Source organism: Hippopotamus amphibius, chromosome 7 (genome assembly GCF_030028045.1).
Source record: "Hippopotamus amphibius kiboko isolate mHipAmp2 chromosome 7, mHipAmp2.hap2, whole genome shotgun sequence".
NCBI classification, from domain to species: domain Eukaryota; kingdom Metazoa; phylum Chordata; class Mammalia; order Artiodactyla; family Hippopotamidae; genus Hippopotamus; species Hippopotamus amphibius.
Window position 1 is genome coordinate 134,518,787 of NC_080192.1, and position 24,565 is coordinate 134,543,351.

Consider the following 24,565-nt stretch of genomic DNA (forward strand, 5'->3'; position numbering starts at 1 on the left):
GAGTGTTATATCTCAAGTGAATGCAATTATATCATGATCAGACCATGCAAATTGAATCTGGGAAATGAAGGAAAATTGTAATTTTCATAATTCTAAATTAAGTTACTTTTGCAAATCTCTTACACTGGGTCAAGAAGATAGAATTCTTTTTTTTTTTAAGAACTTTTATTGAGATACAGTTAACAGACAATAAACAGCATATATTTAGAGTGTACAATTTGGTATCCCAATCTTCCAATTCATTCCCCCCCAACCCTCCCCGCTTTCCCCACTTGGTGTCCATGTGTTTGTTTTCTACATCTGTGTCTCTCTTCTGCCTTGCATTTCCTCTTTCATAGTTGTTAGCATTTGCCTTATGTATTGAGGTGCTCCTATATTGGGTGCATATATATTTACAATTGTTATCTCCTCTTCTTGGATGGATCCCTTGATCTTTATGTAGTGTCCTTTCTTGTCTCTTGTAACATTTTTTATTTTAAAGTCTATTTTATCTGATATGAGTATCACTACTCCAGCTTTCTTTTGATTTCCATTTGCATGGAATATCTTTTTCCATCCTCTCATTTTCAGTCTGTATGTGTGCCTAGGTCTGAAGTGGGTCTTTTGGAGACAGCATATATATGGGTCTTGTTTTTGCTTATCCATTCAGCCAGTCTGTGTCTTTTGGTTGGTGCATTTAGTCCATTTACATTCAAGGTAATTATCGATATGTACGTTCCTACTACCATTTTCTTAATTGTTTTGTATTTGTTTCTGTAGGTCCTTTTCTTCTCTTATGTTTCCCACTTAGAGAAGTCCTTTAGCATTTGTTGTCGGGCTGGTTTGGTGGTGCTTAATTCTCTTAGCTGTTGCTTGTCTGTAAAGCTTTTGATTTCTCCATCGAATCTGAATGAGATCCTTGCTGGGTAGAGTATTCTTGGTTGTAGGTTCTTCCCTTTCATCACCTGAAATATATCATGCCACTCCCTTCTGGCTTGCAGAGTTTCTGCTGAGAAATCAGCTGTTGCCCTTATGGGAATTCCCTTGTATGTTATTTGTTGTTTTTCCCTTGTTGCTTTTAATAACTTTGCTCTGTCTTTAATTTTTGTCAATTTGACTACTATATGTCTTGGCGTGTTTCTCCGTGGGTTTATCCTGCCTGGGACTCTCTGCACTTCCTGGACTTGGGTAGCTATTTCCTTTCCCATGTTAGGGAAATTTTCAACTATAATCTCTTCCAGTATTTTCTCAGGTCCTTTCTCTCTCTCTTCTCCTTCTGGGACCCCTATAATGCGAATGTTGGTGCGTTTAACATTGTCCCAGAGGTCTCTTAGGCTGTCTTCAGTTCTTTTCATTCTTTTTTCTTTATTCTTTTCTGCATCAGTGATTATTACCATTCTGTCTTCCAGGTCACTTATTCGCCTTTCTGCCTCAGTTAATCTGCTATTGTTTCTTTCTAGTGTATTTTTCATTTCAGTTATTGTGTTGCATATCTCTGTTTGTTTGCTCTTTAATTCTTCTAGGTCATTGGTAAACTTTTCAATCTTTGCATCCAGTCTTTTTTCAAAGTCCCACATCATCTTCACTATCATTATTCTGAATTCTTTTCCTGTAAGGGTGCCTATCTCCTCTTCATTTAGTTGTTTTTCTGGGGTTTTATCCTGTCCCTTCATTTTCTCTATCTTTCTGTGTCTGTGGTTTTCAGTTCCACAAGATGAAATACTACTGATGCTGCTTGATTCTGCTGTCTGCCCTCTTGTGGAGGAAGCTATCTAGGAGGCTTATGTCTGCTTCCATCTCATTGTGGCTTCTCCTTTGTCTCTGGATGTGGGGTGTCTTTTTTGGTGAGTTCCAGTGTCTTTCTGTCAATGATTGTTCAGCAGTTAATTGTAATTCGGGTGCTCCTGCAAGAGGGAGTGAGCACACGTCCTCCTACCCCGCCATCTTAATCCTATCTCTAGAATTCATTTTTAAAAATAGCTGTTGATCAATGATGAATTTAAAATATTCATTAAAAGTGACACAAAATAAATTTTTAAATTGCATAAATTTTGCCACATTTTGTAATCACAGTGATGGAAGTTTAACTTCCCTTCTAATTTTAAGTGTTTCCTTTTTCTCTCTTCTCTGATCAGGTCATCAGTTCCCTGCAGTCAAGTGTGGCTCTGGATGGCTCTGCCCAGATCTGGGCGGCTCCCAGACCCTGTGCCATGGTACCTCTGGTTTTTCAGGGGCTTTGCATATAAACCTTCTGATTGAATTCACAGAAACCAAGGAATATAGATGTCATGGTATATAAGTGTTTGTGGAACTTCTATGTGACTCCAGGGGCATGATTTGGCCCTGGCATCCAGTCCCTTTAATACTGTCAGGGTCCCTGAAGAATGTCATATTTCAGGAAAGCGCTCTAGTCACATTGTATCATTAACTTTATGGAGTGTTGTGGAATAACATTTAGTTTGATTCTGATGGAATAAAGGTGCAAATCCACATGCATAATTTAAAAATAAAAATTCCTTCTCTGGTACCATATAAATACATGCCAGGTGTGAAAGGAGAGCTGAAATGGTCTCCAAGGATGTTCTCAGGAAGGAGGCTGAGCTTTCTTCATCAGCTCCTCCCAGCCCCTGGGGCACTCAGATGAGTTGCCGCCCATCCTCACCATTGCATCTGATGTTCCTCCTAGGTATGTTTCAGGGATCCCCTTCACTATCCCTACCCTCTCTTTCTCCACCATAAGTAAAAATAAAAAGTGAATTTCTGGAGGTTCAGACTGGGATACGTGCGCTCCTTTTTTGGGGTTGTGATGCAGAAGAGATCAGATGAGATAGTTATGAGAGTTCTGTGTTAGCTTCTGTGCTCCACTGGTGTAAGGGAGTCACTTCCTTATTTGCAGAAGAGTTTAAGCTTCAGCTAATGGCTTGAATGCTAGGAAACTCAATGGAAGATGGAGATTGCTGGGCTATCATTTCACAACAGTGGATGAGTAGCTTGGCGAACTTGGAACCACGAAACGCCAATGTATCAGAAAGCATTTATGTCAACATTCCCTTCCCTCTGTCCTCCATCAGGCATCCTTGTCTGTGGCATGGGTTTCCATTTCTCTTAGCAGCATAGAAAGATAGTTCACTGCACACTTGGGCTTCCCTCAAGAAAAATGATGGAAAAGAATTCTCTTCAGCAACCCCAAACTCCCCCTTCTGGACCCCTTTTCCTCCTTTTAGGATCCTCACTTTCTTTCCTACCTGGCTGTTTTTCTGCTTCTCAAGGTCACCCATGCCATAGTGGGAAAGAATACAATAATTTCTTCATAGTGAAATGTTAGGGGCTTACCAGGGCCCATACCACCCAGAAACATTGGCATTTAAAGGAATAAACCAGCGAGGGAAATATTTGGTATAAAGGAGTAAATCAAGTCAGAGTTTTAGGCGCTGTAGCCTGTGAACCTGAGAAAAGCTGCTGGTGAAGAGGTTCACCAATGTTGGGACTCTCCCATCAGTTTGATCATTGTCTTATAAACTATTGTTTGGCTGAGAGAGGAGGGAGGAAGCTTCCATGGGGCCTGAGCATCCGTCAGGAGGGCCTATTTGAAAAGTCTGGAATGGGGGAGGCCCACAGCCACAGAGCACTTGGAAGAAGAATAAGAACATGTGGTCCACTTGTGATCTGTGTTTACTCATCTGTCTGCTGTGTCTGAGAAGAGGGCGCAGGCCAGCCAGAGGTCGGCAAGTCAAAACCCTTTGAAGACAGACCCAGCTTCTGAAGTGGATCTGACTTCCCCTTGCTGGCTCCGTGTCCCACAGTAGTCTGCGTGTGTCTTAGCCCGTCACCTTCACGTGTGTGTTGTCTACAACTTTCACCGGTAGAAACGCAGGTATGCAAAATTGTGACGTTCTCTAGTTTTCTACAACTAAATACCTACTCTCTTGAGCCCCTTTCTGCCTGATAGCAGGAACTTTAGCTCCTTCTAGGCAGGCTTCAATGGGAACCCAGTAGATCAGTGTTCTTCCCCTCACCCTTCGTCAGCCCAGGGTGGCATCTAAATCTTTTTAGCGGGTAGTGTGCACAGGATGGCTTTAGGGCAAGGGACTGGGGTCTGTCATTGTCCTTGCCCCTCGTGGCTGTCCAGTGGAGGTTACCTCATTCACAGTGACACTGACTTGTGTCTCTCCTGCTGGTGTTCAGGTCCATTCATGGCCTCCGGTTGGTCCCACCTGTGCTGTGACTGCTGATGGTGGCCCCTTGTCAGGCCTACTCTGATCCAAAACCTCCCTCAAGGATGTAGGGTATGTTTGGATGCTGTCCTGTATCCCTAGGGCTGTAGGACACTCAGAATATTGTCTCAGTCTCTTTCTTCCTAATCAGTCCCAGCTTTCTGTCCCAGTTCACTGTGCTGAGGTGCAGAGCACATCTGAGAAGCTTTCGATTCAGCCTGCTGGACAGGATGTGAGATGCCAGTTCTCTTTCTTTCAGGAACTGGTTCCCCTCACTACAGTTTTTGTCACCATCCTCTCGGGCTGGGCCTGACTGTACATGAAAGAAAAATGGGGCATAAGGTCTATGCAGCATCTACTAAATCTTGCCCCCTTTTCCATCTCAGCTCCCTTCTTTCTCCAGCAGATTGAATTTATATAATTTTTGGAGGAAAATCTGCCTTCTGCCTAACACTGCTATTTATAGTATAAGATTTGTGTTCTGATTCCATCCAAGTTGTTGAAGACTCAAAAATCCTTTTCTCTATAATAAAAGCCTGGCTCTCACAATGAAAGCTTTGGCTCTTGAGGGTATGCTCTGCATTTCTAGAGCATATTTTAGAAATAAAAAGTTGAGATTTGATTCTTCTATTTTCTGCATTCTCTCGTTTCCCTAAAGTGGTAAGCCCAGACCGAAAACAAAAATCTAGGTTTTTAGGTAATGGTGCTATGAAGAAACATAAAATAATGCATTGATTATTATTTCAGAGAATTATCATGCTATACACAGAATTGCTACAGTTTGCTTTGTCCACTCTAGCAATGATCAGCTTTTCATGACAATTAGGGGAAAGAAGGTAGAGACCATTAGGAGTACCAAGGAAACAAAGAAGGAATGTTCCAAAAAATGAAAAGTGAGAAGACATTGAATTTATCTTTACCACTGCATACCTTTGTAAAAGGCATTATGAAGAAGAATGTGAGGCAAACTAAAAAATAAATTCCTTTTAGTCTGAGCTCTACCATTTAGTAACCACATAACATTTGACAAGACAGACTTACTGGTTTCTTCATCCATGAAATAAGTATAATAATACCTGCCATGTCTACTTTAGAGGTCTGTGTCCACATAGAAATCCTGCCTCGTCTACTTTAGAGGTCTGTGTCCACAAAGAAATCCGAAGAGCTATGATTTTTAATAAGCTTTACTCTCTGTAGAGCAGAGGTAACTGTGTCTAACAATGGTTATATGAAGCATGATGATTGAGGACCATGTTCCTTAAGTGATAGGTGAACTCATTTTCAATGTTAAGGATAGTTATTTCCTTTCCAAACTTAATAATAGATCTTTTCCTGTCTCTTTCTTCCTTCCCTTCTTTTGCCAGAAAGAATTTAGGCAATACCTACTATGGCATAGTCATTTCACTGTATCTGTCCCCAAATTCAACACAGAGCTGTAGTCTGTGGTTGGACTTTTGGGTGACTTATCAGTCACTGGGCATGCAAGAAGTGTGAATGTAAATAGTACGTACCCCACAGTAAATAGGTAAATAGGATGTACCCCATAGTAAATAGGTAAATAGGATGTACCCCACAGTATTTTGTAGGGAGTAAAAATAAAAGGATAATATAGTCCCTGCCCTTGAGAGACTCCAAGTTCTACTGGGGAAACATTGTTCAATCACTTATTCAACAAATGTTTATCCAGTCCTATCACGTGCAAGGCACTACCCTAGGTGCTGAGATTATAGCACTGAGCAAAATAATAAAAATAACAATGATAAGTGGGGCTTGCAGTCTGGTGAAACTTGACCAAAATGCAAAAAACAAGGGTATTTTGCAATATAATTAATTGCCTAGTCATGTGGTACAGAGGATTAATGCTGTAGGAATGAATGTTGGGGTGTTGTTTGCAGAATGCAGACTTCAAAGAATTACATTTTGAGCTGAAGTTTGAAGTTTGGAAGAAACCCATCCAATGGTAGGTAAGGAAGGAACGAAAGGAACAGTCTCAAGAGTAAACGGTTGTTTTGGAGACATGCAGGCCTGGGGTGTTCTTGCTTGACTTGAATGGCATGTGGATTTTGGAGAGAATTGGGGAATTTGATTAGGGCAGAAATGTGGAAGACCATGACAGCTAGGCGGAGGAGTTTACTTTCAATCAGATTGGGAGTATAGGGCCATGTGAAGTTTTGGGTGGGGCAGCAGTAGGGTGTTAGGGGTGTAAAGGTGTGTAATGTGATGAACGTTGTCTTTAAAGGATGTGGCTTTGGTGCACTCAAGATTCAGGTCACAGGAAGGATGGCACACAAGTTTTCATTTCCAAAGATCTACGCACCGTGAAGAAGACTGGAAATTACCAGGACAATTGTTTATTCGTATAATGGTGATAAGTCTGGATAAAAAAAAAAAATCCCCCAAAATCCAGATTATTTAATGAATTAAACAGATCATATTGTGTTAGTCTGTCTAGTTTGTACATGTACATGTAGCTTTGTACATCGCTTTCATGACATTTATATATGGGGCAACTGATGTGGATTTAGTAAAATGATTTATGATTTGTTTTCTTAGAGTTACCAAATCATGTTTCTATTAAACATCAGGAACTAACAATAGGAATTTCAACTTCTTAGGAACAGTCCTACCACACAGAGAGAAAAAAGGCTTGTGGTATCAATTTAGGAACACTTTTCTCTTTCTTGATCCAGTGGCCAAGGGCAAATTGGTGACCAGGCATTATTTTCCAGAGATGCTTAAGAAACTTATCATTGAAAAACTAATCAGCCCTTTATTGAGAATTTAGACCACAGCAGCCACGTGTTTTACAAGCCTTTACTTTATTCAGGGAGGAGGTTTCCTTATGCCACTGAGACTAGGACTTGGTTAGGGATAATGCAATTCAGGTTTTCCCATAATTGTACGAATATGCCCTGGGTGAAATGTATGGGTCTGGAAAAGATCGGAACTGACAATGTTCAATGACTTCTGATTTTCCAACCCATCAGAATGCCCAGTGGTCTGTCTTGGATAGCGCCTCATCAAGCTTTAAGTTGGTAAAACCCTTAGTAGATAAAACAATGCTTCTCGCTATGAGCTGTCATTGAAATCTGAAAGGAATAGAATGTGTATTTGGTCAATGGAATTGGCAAACACAGCAGGCTTCTGGGGCATCTGGACATTGTTCATATTGAAACCTTTTATTTGTTCATGTAGAAACGAATAATCAGGAAAGCTTCTGCATTTGGGGGATATTTGCAAAACAAGTTCTTTCAGGTTGGGTTTGGCCATGGTCCCATATGAAGCAGTCACTTCTTCCTCAAAAGATTCTGAATAAATCAGGAGAGCTGGGCTCCTCGAGTTGTTTGATCTTTGTTGCATTGCCCAGTTCTGCAGTTTCTGACGTCTGGAAGGTAATTTAGAACTACGCATTTAATATTTCTGGTAACGTTCATTATCGGTCTTCTCTGAAGATTGTTAGTTAAAATTGGCTGCTCGGGGTCTGCTATCCTCGTCGACAGAGTTCTAACCCAGCATTCTGCTTATTCCTCTCTCTCCCTGAGTAGACCAAGAAAGGGATTGTGCACTTCTTCAATTTTCATTGAAAACAGTAAGTCATCAGAGCTGTGTAAGTTGATATTTGTGCTGAGCAGTTCATAAATGTTTGTTGAATGAACCATTCTAGAGGCTTCTAGCACATTTCTTTGTAGAAAAATTCTTATTTACATGCTAGGAATGTTGGAGAATCAAACATTCTAAACCCCAAACACATGACGGTATGCACCTTGTTTCACTCGATTCTGTAAAGTTTAATCAACGAATACTAGACTTACGTCTCCATATGCTATTGAGAATACAAAGAAAAAGGAGGAATACCTTCTACTCTTGCATAATTGTATCGGTTGCTAGGGCTGCCATAACAAAATACCACAGATTGGGTGGTTTAAACAACAGAAATTTATTTTCTTGCAGTTTTGGAGACTACAAGTCTAAGATCAAGGTGTTGGCTGAGTTGGTTTTTTTCTAAGCCTCTCTCCTTGGCTTGCAGATCACTTCTCGCTGTGTCCTCTGGTCATTCCTTTGTGAGGGCGTCTCTGGTGTCCCTCTGCTTGTCCCGATCACCTCCTCTTATAAAGACACCAGTTGTGTTGCAATAGGGCCCACCCAATGGACTTCATTTTATTTTATGTTTTATTTATTTATTTTATGTTTTATGCATTTATTTTTAATTAATTAATTTATTTATTGGCTATGCTGTGCCTTCATTGTGGTGCACAGGCTTCTCATTGTCGTAGAGCACGGGTTCTTGGTGCGCAGGCTTCAGTAGTTGTGGCACATGGGCTTAGTTGCTCCGTGGCACGTGGGATCTTCCTCAATGGGCTTCAACATATGGCTCTTGTGGGGGACACAGGTTAGCCTATAATAGTGCTTTTCAATAGGTAGAGGAGAAGCTGTACACATAATGACTATTATACAAGCATAGAATCAGCCAAATGTGGGAGCAAAGTCCGGTGAATTGGGTTTGAGAGAATAGAGTAGTATTTACATCTGTTTGCAAGAACTGGGGAAACCTTTATGATGAAATGGTTTTGAGATGGATAGTAAAGACTTCAAAGAATGAACTATTAAATTGAATTATGAAATTGCGATTTTTAAAATCAAAACAGTCAAATATCAGCAATTTCATGTTATATAACAACCTGTTTTGTTTCCTATTCCTGGTATAGGGCAGGAGCTGGCAGATTTTTCTATAAAGAGCCAGATAGTAAGTGTTTTAGGCTTTGTGGGCTGTGTGGTCTCCTTCATAGCTCCTCAGCTCTGCTATTGTAGTGGGAAAACATTTATAGATGATACAGAAACAAACGAGGGTGACTGTGTTCCAATAAAACTTTATTTACAAAAACAGTCAGCAGACATGTGAGATAGTATCAGACTCCAGGCAATAATTCAAGTCCCCTGACTTCCAAATCAATGTCCTTTCCTTTTTGCCATGCTAATTTTATTTCCTAGGCACTGGCAAGTTTCTAAGTACATAGTAGAAGGTTTTTTGTGTGTGTTTTTTTTTAATTAAAAAAAAAAAAGTCCATTTGGGAAAATAAGAACTTTAAAAACTGCTCCCCATCCCCACCCCTCAAAAAATATCGCAGGCTGGATTTAGCCCTGGGTTGTAATTTGCTTACCTTACCTAGGGGAAATTTTAAATTCTCTAAAACTTATCTTCCCTGGTATTTTCATACCCGTGCGCCAGGCACAGAGTCTCTCTCCTCTGACATGCGGATCCCCTCTGTTTCAAAGTGGAGCCTTCCAGCATCCAGAGACTGGAGAGGAGAGAAAATACCTTGGCTCCAACTCAGTGTTGTCATGTGGTAACAGACCACAAACCTAAGCCACTTCCGCCTTGTTGTTTAACTCTTGGCACATGTGTGTTTTGTTTCTATTTTATTGGCTCTTTAGTGGAACTGCAAAAAGACTTGTGGCCTCCTTTCATCCAGCGAGGGCAAGCAAGCAACCACGTCTCTTTTCAAAACCTTCTCGGTATCCCTGTTGGAGAAAGGGCTCTTTCACAATGTCAGATCTTTCCAGATGACTGAGAATTTCCAGCAAATACAAACAAACAATCCTCGGTGGGTGGGAGATACACTAAATGTAAGTAATCACTCCTGTCTTTTTTTCATGGGGAGGAAACTCCGGCTCCCTAGCCAGGACTCATTGGTATCACTGGGAACCCCTTTCTTCTTAGTTCTTTTTTTTTTAATTTTCATATTTAAAAAATGTTTATTTTATACTGGAGTACAGTTGATTAACAATGTTGTGTTAGTTTAAGGTGTACAGCAAAGTGATTCAGTTATACATATACATGTATCTATGCTTTTTCAAATTCTTTTTCCATTTAGGTTATTACAGAACATTGAGCAGAGTTCCCTGTGCTATACAGTAGTATTTATAGAGTGGCTATTTCATACCTTTCAAGGAATGGAGGTAGAATGGTAACCAGGCAAGGCAAGATTCCTTTCCTTGTGGAGCTTTTATTTAAAGGGGAGAAGACAGAAAATAAACAAATAGTCAGGTATATAAATCATATTGCTTCACGTAGTAATTATCATTTATAAAGAAAATAAAACAGGGTAATGGGATGCAGATTGAGGGTGGCTATTTAAGAAATGGTGAAGAGATTTGAACAGAGAAGGGGCGTGTGGTGAGCTGCCTTGGAGTATTACAGACAGAGGCTAGAGCGATGCAGAAGTTCTGAGGTGAGAACAGACTTGTGCGGTCATACTACAGCAAGGCCGGTGGGACCGGAGTGGAATGAACTGGGTGGGGTGAGGGGGCAGTAGAAAATGAGATTGGAAATCTGCTAGGAGAAGATGAGGGCCTGGGACACACAACGTAGTATAAGACTCTTTGTCCCAGATCAAAATAGCCTCAGACTGCTGGACTTTTTAAAGTTCTGGAGTCTTTTTTTTTTTTAATTGGAGTATAATTGCTTTATGATGTTGTGTTAGTTTCTGCTGTACAACAAATTGAATCAGCTGTATATATACATATATCCCCTCCCTCTTCAACCTCCCTCCCACCCCCATCCTCCATCCCACCCATCTAGGTCATCACAGAGCACTGAGCTGAGCTCCCTATGCTAAAGGGCAGGTTCCCACTAGCTATCTATTTTACACAGGGTAGTGTATTTGTCAAACCTAATCTCCCAATTCATCCCACCCTTCCCTTCCCCCACTGTGTCCACACATCCATTCTCTACATCTGTGTGTCTATTCCTGCCCTGCAAATAAGTTCATCTGTACTATTTTTCTAGATTCCATGTATATGTGTTAATATATGATATTTGTTTTTCTCTTTGTGACATTTTACTCTGTATGACAGACTCTGGGTCCACCCACATCTCTACAAATGACCCAATTTCATTCCTTTTTATGGCTGAGTAGTATTCCATTTTATATGTAGGTGAGTCAAAAATTTTCTGCACTCTGGTTTTAGAATTATACAAGTTGTACTATAACTGGAGTGTGGATGATTTTTGACTCACCCTCATATATGTACCCCATCTTCTTTATCCATTCATCTGTTGATGGACATTTAGGTTGTTTCCACATCCTGGAACATTGGGGTGCATGTGTCTTTTTGGATTATGGTTTTCTCAGGGTATATGCCCAGTAGTGGGATTGCTGGGTCATATGGTAGTTCTATATTTAGTTTTTTAAGAAACCTCCATGCTGTTCTCCATAGTGGCTGTACCAATTTACATTCCCACCAACAGCGCAAGAGTGTTCCCTTTTCTCCACACCCTCTCCAGCATTTACTGTTTGTAGATTTTTGAAATTATGATGGCCATTCTGACCATTGTGGGGTGATAACTCATTGTAGTTTTGTTTTGCATTTCTCTAATAATTAGTGATGTTGAGCATCTTTTCATGTGCCTCTTGGCCCTCTGTATGTCTTCTTTGGAGAAATGTCTATTTAGGTCTTATACCCATTTTTTGATTGGGTTGTTTGTTTTTTGATATTGAGCTGCATGAGCTGTTTGTATATTTTAGAGATTAATCCTTTGTCAGTGCTTCATTTCCAAATATTTTCCCCCACTGAGGGTTGTCTTTTCATCTTGTTTATGGTTTCCTTTGCTGTGCAAAAGCTTTTAAGTTTAATTAAGTCCCACTTTAACATGATTTTTGTCCTTTCCTTTTCTCTTAAGTTTTCTTAGCTTATGCTCACTCTTTTAATGCTCTGCTTCTTATCTCTTGGATGAGAAACTAGATAATTAATCTTATTAAAACTTAATGTAGGGAATTCCTTTGCGGTCCAGTGGTTAGGACTCAGTGCTTTTACTGTGGGGCCTGGGTTCCATCCCTAGTCAGGGAACTAAGATCCCACCAGCTGGGCAGCGCAGCCAAAAAAAAAAAAGAAAAAAAAAAAACAACAATGTTTACAGTCAAGTTGAACACCAAATGAGGATTCAAAAGTCTCTTCTATGATAAAATGCATGAGTTGTTTTATAGCCTTTGAAAAGCTCACATGCCTTTTTCATCCTGAACTCTCATCTTTGTCTTGTAGTGAAGGCTGCTGCTTCCTGGCCGACTTCTGGAAGAGAGTGGAGATGCTCTAGGAAGCATCTCCTTCCTTTATCATCTTGTCTCCTCATCCTGTATCTTTAGAAAGAAATCCAGTAGATTTCTAAAGGAAAATATTGGCCACTTTCTAATAATTGTGCCTTTCCAGAATTCCAAATCAGCAGGAAAGATGCCGGGGGCTGAATGCAGAATTTAATGTCCATTTCACTCTTCCTTTGCTTGGCCCAGCACTGGCCAGTCCATGTTTTATGGCTTGCCTCTTCTCTGTCCTCCCTTTCTCCATGAGTTCATGTGAGAATTGGGTATAGACAGCATCTCTCTCCCTCCTCTTTCAACTGTTGTTGGTGACAGGAAGACAAATGATAAAATCACTTCTGCTCCTATTTCTGTGGAAGAAGTAACATTTGAACAGGGCAGGATTTCAATCAGGATGATGAGGAGAGTGTTAAAGGCTAAAGACACACAACCCCTAGTCTGATCCTGAATGTTACTGGGCCTTGGTTTCTTCTCTGGCTTTTCTCCCTCATATTCTTGTGCTATGGTGTCATACTGTGGGATACTTTGTCTAGAGCCTGTCAATACTGTTGTTTCTCCCGGGCAAACAGAGTTTTTAAAGCTCTGTTTTCATTGATGTTATTTTTTCAGAAGCACCAGACCAGAATACTGTTTGGCAGGACAACACTAATTCTACCACCAGGTGCAGGAGACAGCCACCAGGAGTGACCTCTGGGATACACAGTAACCCTGCCACATCCTCCCCAAACCCTTCCTTGAAATTCCACAACAGCTATAATACTTAGATTTAACGTTTTTGTCTCCCATTAAATTGTAAATGCCCAGAGGAAGAGTAATGCCTTAAACTCTAAGTATTTGTCCCTTAGGGGGAACTAGATGCTTAACTGACCTGAGGTTTTTAAAGGAGGAAGAGAAGAGAGGAGAGTGAGAATACGGGGATTCCTGAAACTCAGGAAGTTGGGTTGATGTTGGGGGTAGTTTTTGGTGGAGGGGAAGGGAAGATGTGAGGGAGAAGACTCAAAAAAACACAACTGGCTGACTTCACAATCATCTCTAGCTCTGGCCTCAGGAAGTATCACTGGGCTACCTGTTCTGTTCTTTGGTTTACTAATCCTGGTCTTTTTGGTTTGTATTCTCGGTTTCCATCTCTCTGCTCAATCCACCATGTCATAGCCAAGCACCTCTACCTCCGGGGCAATACGATTTGCTAGGTTTGCTGGGTCCAAGTTTCTAAATCATCTCAAGATGGTGCATTTATTCTGTTGTTTGGCTCCCCTTCAGTGCTTATTATTTTAAAAAAAGAACTATCCCAAAGCTGGCTGACCATTTTCTCTTCCTACTGTCCCCTCCTCCATTCAGGTAATCCCTTTCCAAGTCACAAATCCCTTCCCTACCTTTCATCCATCTCCCTTTCTCGAGCCAGTTTTTTATCTTCTGTGCTACATCACCCACATTCAATGGCTCTTCTCCTTGACCATTAATCCCGGATGTGGAATCTTGTCAAATCTTATTTAAAATCAAAGTCTTCTTTATACAGCCACTAAATCTCCTTCATCTTTCATGACAGGGATATCTTCAAGAACTCCATCCGATTTGTTGAACATGACCTCCTCTGCCTGGGTCCTTGCAGCCTTCCTTCAATAAAGTGGGCTTTCCCAGGTGTTCTCCTACCAAATCTTTTAAGCATGTTTCCAAGAACTCCTCTACTATACACCCCTTCTATCCCTAGACAAACCAGATGTTACCCATGCTGATCTCCTATCTCCCTGCTTGTCTCAAGAAGGATCTTAAAAGAAATATGAAGGATGGTCTGGCTATTTTCAAATCCCGGGAATTGCTTCCAAATAAATGAATTTCAGTTACTGCCTCTTTACCTTGTCTGCTCTTCCCACAATTGCAAATTAAAAAAAAAAAAAAAGGTAAAATGAATAGCCATGTGTTTTCTACTGCTTTATATGATGTACTTATATTATGTCCTATTTTTTTTTCGAAGTTTGCCTCTAAGTCAGTTATCTTTAAATATAAACTTGGGATTTGAGGTGGCTCAATATATACCATTCCTTTCAGTATATAACATGCCTGAGTTTAGACCCAATTGAGAAAGGGCATAGATACATGAAGAACAAACCATCACTTTTAACACTTTGCCTAAGGGGGTTTTCTGTTGTTTTAATCCTGTACTAAATACTCTTTCCATCCAGTCATTGGAACAGTTGGAGAATTACAAGCTTCCTCCCTTAGGGTAGAGCCCACTGGACAGAGTCAAGTGTACTCTCTTGGCAGGCAGGCAAGTTTCCAAAGAGAGGAGAGAGACGCAGGGTCTCAGGCACACACGCGTATTTTGCTTTTCCGAGTCCACCACTCAGGGAAGTCATTCCTCCTTAAAGAGTAAATGTGTAAGGCATGGAAGGAGGGACCGAGAGAAGGGTTTTACTATATGAAAGTTCAAATTGTGGGGAATCGGCTCTCCAGTGATGTTAGGTTGCATAATAATTAGTTGATTGTTTTAAAATACAGATTCCCAAGGCTCAATCTGATTCAAGACCTGGGATTAGGCCAAAGGTATCCAAATATATAAAAGAATCCTAAATGATTCTCGCACAGGCTGTTCATGAACCCCACTTTGAGTAATAATATTGCACTAATGTCTTATAAGATGCTTTCCAAAAAAGGCATTAAATAATCAAATGTCGTGGAAAAACTGGGTTAAAAAAACGAAGCACATTTTGTTTTTGATTTATAGTAGTGTAAATGTTTGAAAGGAGGGATACATGGTATTTTCCAAACTTTTTTTAGAATATCTGTTGATCACCTGAGGGAAACTACTCCCTGTCTATCCCAGTTTGGAAAGTGCTGAGTTGAGTGTCTAAAACAAAAGAAGTAACAATTATAATCCGTACTGGTTAGAACACACCTGAAATTCAGTTTGAGGTGCTATTTCACTTTAAGAGAATTGCTGAAAAACCTGGAGCATGTTGAAAGAAGAACAGATAGAATCTGTATGGGTTTGCAATAGTCTCATCTGAACAATGGTTGAAAGAGACTAGAGCCACTCCCAGGCTAAGACGGCAGCTCAGATATGCACATCTCAACTCACTCCCTGTTCAAACCCCACCAAAGCCACAGGAAAGAGTTTCAAAGGGCTGGGAAATCAAGAGAGAAGACAACATTGGGAAGCTGGAAAGCCTGCAGACCAATGGTAAATGAGGTAGCAAAACCAAACAGCTGAATCCAAAACCAGAGGGGAGAAAGAAAGCTGGGTGTCAATGTGTTTTTACCCATGGTAGACTCCTCAGAAGGCACAGATGGACAGGTCTGGTTTCTCTCAAAACTGGGCACAGTGGTGGCAACGAAAATAAATAGGACTGGGTAAAAACTGCTGGTAAAGCAATCTGAGCTCTGGATCTTCCAAAATCTATGCGACTGGGTAACTGACCCTCTCAACTCCACGTAAGACTAGAGGTTTATTCTCTAAAGAGAGTAAAACAGAACTTTGGGTTGGATGTTGGCTGGCACAGATGTTGGTGTAATTGAAGATGAAGGTATCCTACTGAAAACAAGGAGATAATCAAACTCTGTATGTGTTAAATGTCAAATGCTGGGTTCCCCAGTCCTATTAACCTCCAGACAAAATCCCCTGAATGAGAATATCGCAAGCAGGAAATTCAAAGAATATACTCTAAGGAATCTGATTATCCCAAGTGGAAAAAACAAAACCAAGGCTTCCCCACAAAACAACCAAGCCGATTACCCTACATGGAAGCTCAAAGTCCAAAACCCCCTTCACACATGGCTACAACAAGATTCCCAGTCACACAGGCAATTCCAAAACCTTGCAACTCTCCGCTAACAGGCAGTATCTATTTCTCCTCTTCTTGAGACTGGGTGAGATTTTGTGACTCTGTCAATAAATGGACTGTGTTGTATGATTTTTTAGGCTAGGTCATAAAAGGTGATATGGTTTCTGTCTGCCCCTTTCTCTGGGTTCTTGCCCTGAGAACCTTGCCATCATGCTGTGAGGAAGTCCAAACTAGCCTCGTGGAGAGGCCCACTGAGGGGGCTGAGGCCCCCAGCCAAAAGCTAACATCAGCTACAAGACCCATGAGTGATGGATTCCAGCCCCTGGCCTTGGAACCTTTCTGCGGAGGCCTCTGTCAGTGTGAAGCAGGAAGGCCATCCTTGCTCTGCTCTGTCTGAATTCCTGACCCATGAAAGCCATGAACATAACAAATGCTTGTTTTCGTTCACCACGCTTTGGACTAATTTGTTATAAAGTCATTAGTAACTGGAATAAGCATTAATTCAACATTTAAACGTTAATTATTTTGGAGCTCATCTTCTTTAAACATTTCAAGATCCTTAGAAGAAGCAATTTGCCATCTTGGAGTTTAAAAGAACTGTGTTTGTGTGTGTGTGTGAGGAGCAGGGAGATCAGATTATGATGGACAGTAAATGGGTACCGTACTCTGGATGATGCCTAATTCTCTTAAAAGCCTTTGTGGAATTTTAAACGATTTTCTTTTCTCTTTGATTAAAAAAATTCATAGAGGATGAGACATGAACTCATTACAAGAATAATAAGTTTCAGGATTTTGTAAAATGAAGAGAAAGTTTTGAATAGGCTGACTAGGAATTCAAAGACGACTTCTAATACATTCCAGAGCTCAGCGACTTTTTTCATATTGCCTGCTGTTTAGGATTATATTCATCCCTGCTGCATCCAGTTACAGGTGGGGACATTATTTTGGAAACCTCTCTTTGTATTGTCTTTGTAACCTAGATCTATTGCCCATGACATTTTAGCTATTTAATAACTCTACTGTTCCAGCAGAACCTCCCCAAGGAGCACTTCAAGCTCCCAGTGTCCACCAACCTAAGCTCTCCTTAGGAGCAATGAAAAACCACAGGTGCGAGAAATCTGAGGATTCCTGCTCTGAGGGGTCGCTCTTCAGTCAGCTCTGTTTTTGTCTTAAAATAGATCTTAGGCTCTACGGAGTAGTTAATCTTAGAAATTCAGAAATGGAAGATTAACCCCCAAAGATTAAGTGATTTTCTAAAATATGCTAATTCCACATGATTGTTAATTTATTACCTTCTATCCTTATGATGAATGACAATCTATTCTGCAATCTTCATATCGATTATTTTCATCAAGTGAAGACAAAAATTTCCTAGTGAATAAGGAAAATAGATATCTTTCCTCTAAAATAACGACAGAAAGACAAAACCATGCTTACTAATATAGCTTGTAAAAGGTGTGAAAGAGATTCTGAAGTTTCATGGCTCACTCATCTGATGTGACATTTTTCATTTGAAAGAATATTGTTTCCAGCTTGTGCTTGTTATAAAAATAGGATTCCAAATATCCACAGAAATAAAAAAATCTTTATCAGTTTCTCTCATCCCAAAGAGTTTTGGGTTACCGAACCACTGGCAAAACCCTATTGATTCAAGAAATACTTACAGTTTATCACTTTTTGCTAGGCTTTAGATTGGTTCTGGAGAGACAAAGTGAATTTAATTAGACAAGGAGTGTGCCTTCAAAAAGCTTATAGTCTAGTAGGTAAGTGGGCTGTCTGTAAAAACAATTAAAATGTAAGGTAGAAAATGAGATGGACAATGTGAAAGGCAGAGACACGCTGCGTGAGAGTTAGGAAGAGGGAGAGATGTTTGCAGTTGGTGGTGAGAAAGCTTGGGATAAAGGAGAGAGGACTCAGAGAAAGGTGGTTTCATGGAGGAGGTGGGCTTTAAAAACCCACAAAGAATTTGTTCAAGTGAACAATAAAGCTTTAGTTTGGCTGGAACATCCAAACTAGGTGTCTATCAGTGAGGATCTTCTAAAAGGGAATCCCTGGACCCTTCACCAGACTTAAAGACCCAACCCCCGAAGGGGCAGAACTGGGCAGTCATGTTTTTAACAGGCTTCTCTTGGAACTCTGGTTATGGCTGGATTTGGGACTCTCTGGGCTGAAGCTTAGGGTTCACAATGGGGAATGTTGGAGATGAAGTTGGAAAGGTTGACTGGTGCCAGATACCAAAGGGCATTGGCTTCTGAATGCCTGTGGGCTTTATTCATTAACCAGTGGGATGCCAGGAGAGACCCTTGAGTAATGAAACAACAGATCAGTGTGGTGCCTCAAGAACAGTGATCTGTGGTGTGTGGAAGATGGATTGGGAAGGGAAAGATCAGAGGTGGAGAAAATAATTAGGTGCTACCTGTAATTTCTCATGATGACGTAATTAAAACGTAAACTTTAGGAGTAGCTACAGCAGGGCTGGAAAGGAAAGCATGTGTTGTCTTCTAATCTCACCCACTCTTGTCTTTTACTTTAGTTCTTGTAACATCTCTTTCTTTGATCTTGCCTCCCATTGAAGACACTCTCAGTAAACCCTTAAACACTCTTGACCCATATTCTTGCCTTTTGGTTAAAATACATTGTGTTTCAATGCATGGGATGGTATTTGCTGCTGTTATTTTAAGAAAAAAAAAGGGATGTTAAGGCCATCGAGTCCTCTGGACTGCAGGATGCTTAAGAATGTCTCAACTCTGGGTGCAACTGATTCTTTGTCAGGAATGGTGGAAGCTGTTAAATTTTTGTATCTGCCCAGAAAACTGCACGAAAGCAGGCATATAGTAATCACTTAAATTTTTTTTGATTATTGATTTGAGCTCCAATTCCAGTTTCTGAAACTTTTGATTCTGTTCCTTGATTTTCTTGAGAAGTCAGGGGATGTTTTTCTGATACATCATCTCTGATAATCCTTTCTGTGCAACCCCGTAGTCTCATAGACTTAATGGACTCTGATTATCCAGGTCTCCAGATCTCACAACATAGTCCCTTTAGAGGAGCAAGAAGAAGCTTGACGACTTCACATTGGAATCACCTTGCCTTTGAACACATTTCACCTATTTGGGAAAAAGCTCCAATGTTTCACATATTACTCGCCGTTCATGTAAATCCTTGCAGCAGGTAGAAACAGATATCCCTAGCTCCTCTGTATAAAGGGACATAATTAAATAAAAAGAAGAGAAAGGAAATGCTGTGTCCTTTTAAATGAAAACATCAGAGGAAGAAAAATGATTATCTGTTTCACAAATGTATTGGTTTAATAAATTCACATTAAACTTAACCAAAGAAAGAAAAAAACAAGAATACAATGAAAATTAATCTTGAGAAGAACTTAAAATTACCTACTGTGATCTCTACAGTGCCTGTTATGGGCTAAGCTGTGCTCCCCCCAGAATTCATATATTGAAGGCCTAGCCAGTACCCCAGAAGATGATTGTATTTGGAGGCAGGGCCTTTAAAGAGCTGATAAAGTTAAAATGAGTCTGTTAGGGTGGGTTCTAATCCAATATAAGAGGAGAAGAATGTATAAGAAGAAGAAATGTAGACACACAGCACAACACCAGGGATGTGTGCAGAGAGAGGAATGACCATGTGAGGACCCAGGGAGAAGGTCGCCGTCTGCACGCCAAGGAGAGAGACCTCAGGGGAAGTCAAAACTGCTGACATTTGGGTCTTGGACGTCCAGCCTCCACGACTGTGATAGCAAATTTCTGTTGTGTAAGCCACCCAGCCTGTGGTAGTTTGTTAGGGCAGCCCTAGCAGACCAGTCCCGTGCCCCAGGCCAAAGGGAAGTTTGAGGGCTCAGGCAGCTCTTGTCCCACCATCTGCAGCACAAGACCTAACTGGTGGTACTTGTGGTGTGAATTGTCCCAGCACCCCCATCACTGACAGTATTCCAGACCCACCAGCGAAAACCAAGAGGCACAGGGATTTCCAGAGTCTATCTCCCTTTTATCAGAGGGGTCAATGGTGATAGACTAGAGATTGCAAAAACCGAAAGGAGAAGATGTTTTCAGTCTCTCTCCATTTGAACACCTGTATCAAAGTTGAGATGAAATGGAGCTTGTTAAAAAGGAACACTCCTGTAGGTCATAGCAGACTGTGGCTCCAGTCCCCTGCTTGCATTCTGGGGGGCCCCCCTCAATCAGTGTTCTTGCTCTTACCCACCCCCACTTGACCTTAGATGCAGCTCCTTCACCATGCATTTAGCTTTCATCACTCTGCCCTATTCAATCACTGCCTGTTTCCACCTCCACCATACTTTGTGTTTCAGAATGTCGCTTTAATCCCCAAGCCGACCTTCCCCTGACACCATAGCTGTGAGCCAATTTCAGCTGCTCCCACAGCCGACTCCAACTTACTGAACCCCAGGCTGGGCCGGAGCTCTGGGTCTGCCTGAGTCGGGGAGAGGAACCCGGGGTGAGCCTCCATGCAGACACTGCTCCATTGGTCCGATTCACCAGGATTTCATTACAAAGGGGAGCAGAGCTCTAGTTAATCTAACCTGCACCAATAATACCACATTCCATCAAATCTATGACACCATCAACTGTAACACACAGTATTTTTACATACTGATAAAAAAGAATGTTGACAATAAATGATAATACACTATCAACTGTAAGCTGCCTTATATCCCAGAGTAGTTCAAAAAAAAATTTGTCTTAAAGTGAATGACATGAGATATATAAGCACAAAAATAACATCACTTAAAATAATGATCAAACTTTTTTAAAAAACATATTGCAAAACATGGTAACCACCTGAGGTCTGCTGAAATCACACTGCCCTTTAAGTTTATAATACATTCACTCATACTCCAAATATGGGGGGATGGAGAGGGGCCAGGATATTTAATGTTCTCCTCCAAATATCTGGGACTGCAGGAGTACTTCCATTCTCCTGCTGACAGCCCACCCTGCTCTTCTGCTTCCCATCACGTCTCATGCCCCATGGCTTTTCTCTTTTCTGTGTCCCAGAATAACCATGGCCTCTTTTCCTCCATATCTTAAAATGTTTCTTGCATTTTATTTTTGTATGTATCCGGATTTATTGGAGATTTGTGGCAACAGAGGTGGTGAATATTGCAGAACTTCAAAATCTTTTGCCCCATAACGTAAAGAATTCACGTCCAGCTGATATTTCCATATTATATCCTTCACGCATTAGTTCCGTTTTCTCTTCAACTCCTCTCCCCCACCTCTGTTCTCATAAACTGTTCAATCTTGCTCTTTCTTTAACTCCCTTTCTGCTTCAGGGAGTTCATATCTTTTTTTAAATCTAAAGCAGCTTATCAATATGTTTACCCCAGGAAGAAATTATAAGACTCCCCCTTGGAGGCAAAAGTAGGCACATTCCCTTGTGTTAGTTGCTGTAGTTTGTTTGGTATAACAGACAGCAAAAGGCACAAATCTTAAGTTTTCAGTTTGATGAATTTTGACAATAGTATATACTCATGTAACCACCACCTTAAACACAATTTAGAGTAGTTCCACCACCCAGAAAATTCCCTGTGTCCCTTTCTAATTAATTAACCGTCCTCCCCGCGTGTAACCACTTCCTGGTTTCTGTCGCCATAGATTAATTTTGTCTAATATTGAACTTCACATACTTGGGATCAGCATGTGGCCTTTTGTGTCTGAACCCTTTTGCTTAACATGCCTTTGAAATTCATTCCTGTCCTGCATGTATTAGTAGTGCATTCATTTTTATTGCTGAGTATGATTCTGTTCCATGAATATAGCACTGTTTGTTTCTCTGTTCTCGTATTGATGAACTTTTGGCGTGTTTTCTCTTTGTTCTTGTCATGAATAAGGCCACTATAAATATTCTCATGTAAGTCTTTTTTGCAGGCATATGATTCTCTGCTGTGATTTTTAAATTTGCAATATTTTTTCTCTACTCCTCAAGAAATAAGTAAGTTTCCCTAAGGTATCAAAATCTACAACTAATACCACATGTAGTTTCCCAGAACATGGTAATGAAGACATGAGTTTAGGGTGATTTCTGTCCCAAAGATTTTCATGAATATCTGAACTTGTAGTTATGGTGTATGAGACTGTTTCCAGAGGCTCTACGTTTTTCTTGAATGATATTTCATTTGTTTTAGGTGATCTCATGGCCTCTGCTGCCCAAATTCTCAGTATCTAAACTCTTGCTGTCTAAACACAGGGACTGAATAGATGCATATACTTCTTTTCTATCCTTTTTTTTTTTTTTTTTTTTTGAGACAGTCTGGCATTTCTTAATATCTCAACTCCCATTCCTGTCTATCTGAGACCCAGGAACACTCTGATTTGGATACTGAGTTTCACAATGAGATTAAAAATTTCCAGACCTAAGTGGAACTTTCCAGTGATAGAATGGCTGAGCTTCTGTTTAGGACCGTGCTAATTTAAGTGCTATGCGTTACCTTCCTATGAAGAAGCCTGGCAGTTCTGTCACTGGAGAGCTCCATGGTCTAACTGTGCAACCTCGAGTAAATTACTGTGCTTTCCCTACCGTCACTTGCCCTCTCTGTAGGAAGGAATTATAGCTGCTTGCGTCAGAGTTCTGAGGAATACATGTGATTGATTGGATGTGAAAGCTCAAGTGTCCTCAGGACTTTGGGTGGCCTCACTCTTGTTTCTGGCTCCTCTCTGTTCCCTGCTCTAGCCCCCCACCCCCCCTTCTCCATCTGCTCCACCTCCCAGTAGTTTTGACTTCGCCAGACTGCACCACCCAAGCTATCTTCATCGACCTCTGACTGCAGGTTGGTTTCAGCCAATAGGAGGCATAAGTAAGGGATTGGAGGCAGGGAGGAAATGGAGGTTTGGGTTCTTATTACCCTGGAGTCCTTCCCCTTCAGCTGTGTGGCTGGATCCCTTCTGGTCTAGAAGTCGTAATGGCTTCCTGCTACATTTAGTCCCTAAGAGCTCCCATTCTTGGCGGATTTCTTTATCTCTGCTTATACTGTATTCAAAGGTATAAGAACACAGTCCCTTTGTTCCAGTCTTCTGAGCTACTGCTTTAAGCGTGCTATTGGTTTTCTTCCAGAGCCCTGACTGATGCCCTCTCCCAGGCCTGCAGGTGGTGGTGTTTGCCCCCTGATGTAGTTTGCTACTTAAGAGACTGTATCTCCAGGCAGCAGCAGAAGTCTAAGCCAGAAGAATCCACCTTTTGGAACCTGGCTCTGTGCAGGCTTAAACATTTTGTTTATGTGGTGAAAATAAGGAGAACGTCATTCTTGAAAAGGGATTTCATTTTTTTACTTTGGACCAAGCACTCCTTCCCTCCCCTCCCTCCGAAACACGCACCTTTAAAAAGAAAGAAAAAAAGACGACACTGGCTTATATTTATGAGGGAGTTAGGCACGCTGTTCTCCTTTCAAAGCTCTTCACATGGAGAGGAAACTGGCCTTGACATTTACACAGTCCAGGAGAATTCCAAATAGAATTTGGACAGATTGGGAAGTTACCATCTTGGAGTGTGTGGGGAAAACAGTCCTGGTGGGGAGATGTGGTGACATATCTGAGACAATCCATAGATGTTAGGAATGTGCTGCTTTGGATGTGCCTCTCCTCTTCACGATGCGATGGGATTGCCAAAAATATGCATGTGTTCTTTATGATATCACACGAGGAGGCCATCCAATTAAAGCACTCGGCAATAAATGCAAGGAGTGTAATTTCTGAGTATATTTATGATTGCTTAATGTCAACAAAAGGGTCTTTTAAACACAGCACATTCCTTCCCCTGCACTCGCAGATCAGGCTAAACACATCCAAATGCACGAACTATAAAAGAAGGAAGAGGCAGTGCCGGCCCCGAGCTCTTTGGTTTCTGCATCTGGCCAGCGTCCACTGGGAGAAATGTAAGTCAGAGTTTACCACATGGATTACAAATGTGCTGAATTGCAAGAATGATTATTAAATGAAAATATCCATAGCACCTGCAGCTTGTCCCGGAAAATTCCCCCAGGGCATTGTGGGTGCTTTTTCAATTTTTTTTTTTTTTTTTGAGGGAAAAAAAGTAAGACAGGGTGAGATGCAAATGGCAACTCCAGCTGCTTATAGTAGCAACTCCATCAATGTTCCTGAAGGGCTTGCAGAGGCTATTCAATCAATCTGAGCTGCTTCCATTCCCAGCACGAGTGTGGTGAGGGAGGGGCTCGGGGAATATCATTAGCCTCTTTCCTTTGAGGTTTGGATGATCAAGAAAATGAAAATAACAGTAATGTAAATGGCAAGTGCTTTCGAAAACAAAGCACATCAGTGCAGGAGGAAGCATGAAGCTGGCTCCAAAGCTCTGGCCCAGCAGTAGTGTTTATTCTGTTATAAGGTCAGGGCTTCTTCTGGAAACAGAAACTGAGCAGCTATGTGGATTTAGTTGATTTAATACATGATTGTATATATATATAGAACATTCTGCACATATGTAATATTTGGCCATGTTTCAGTTAGCTTCTGTG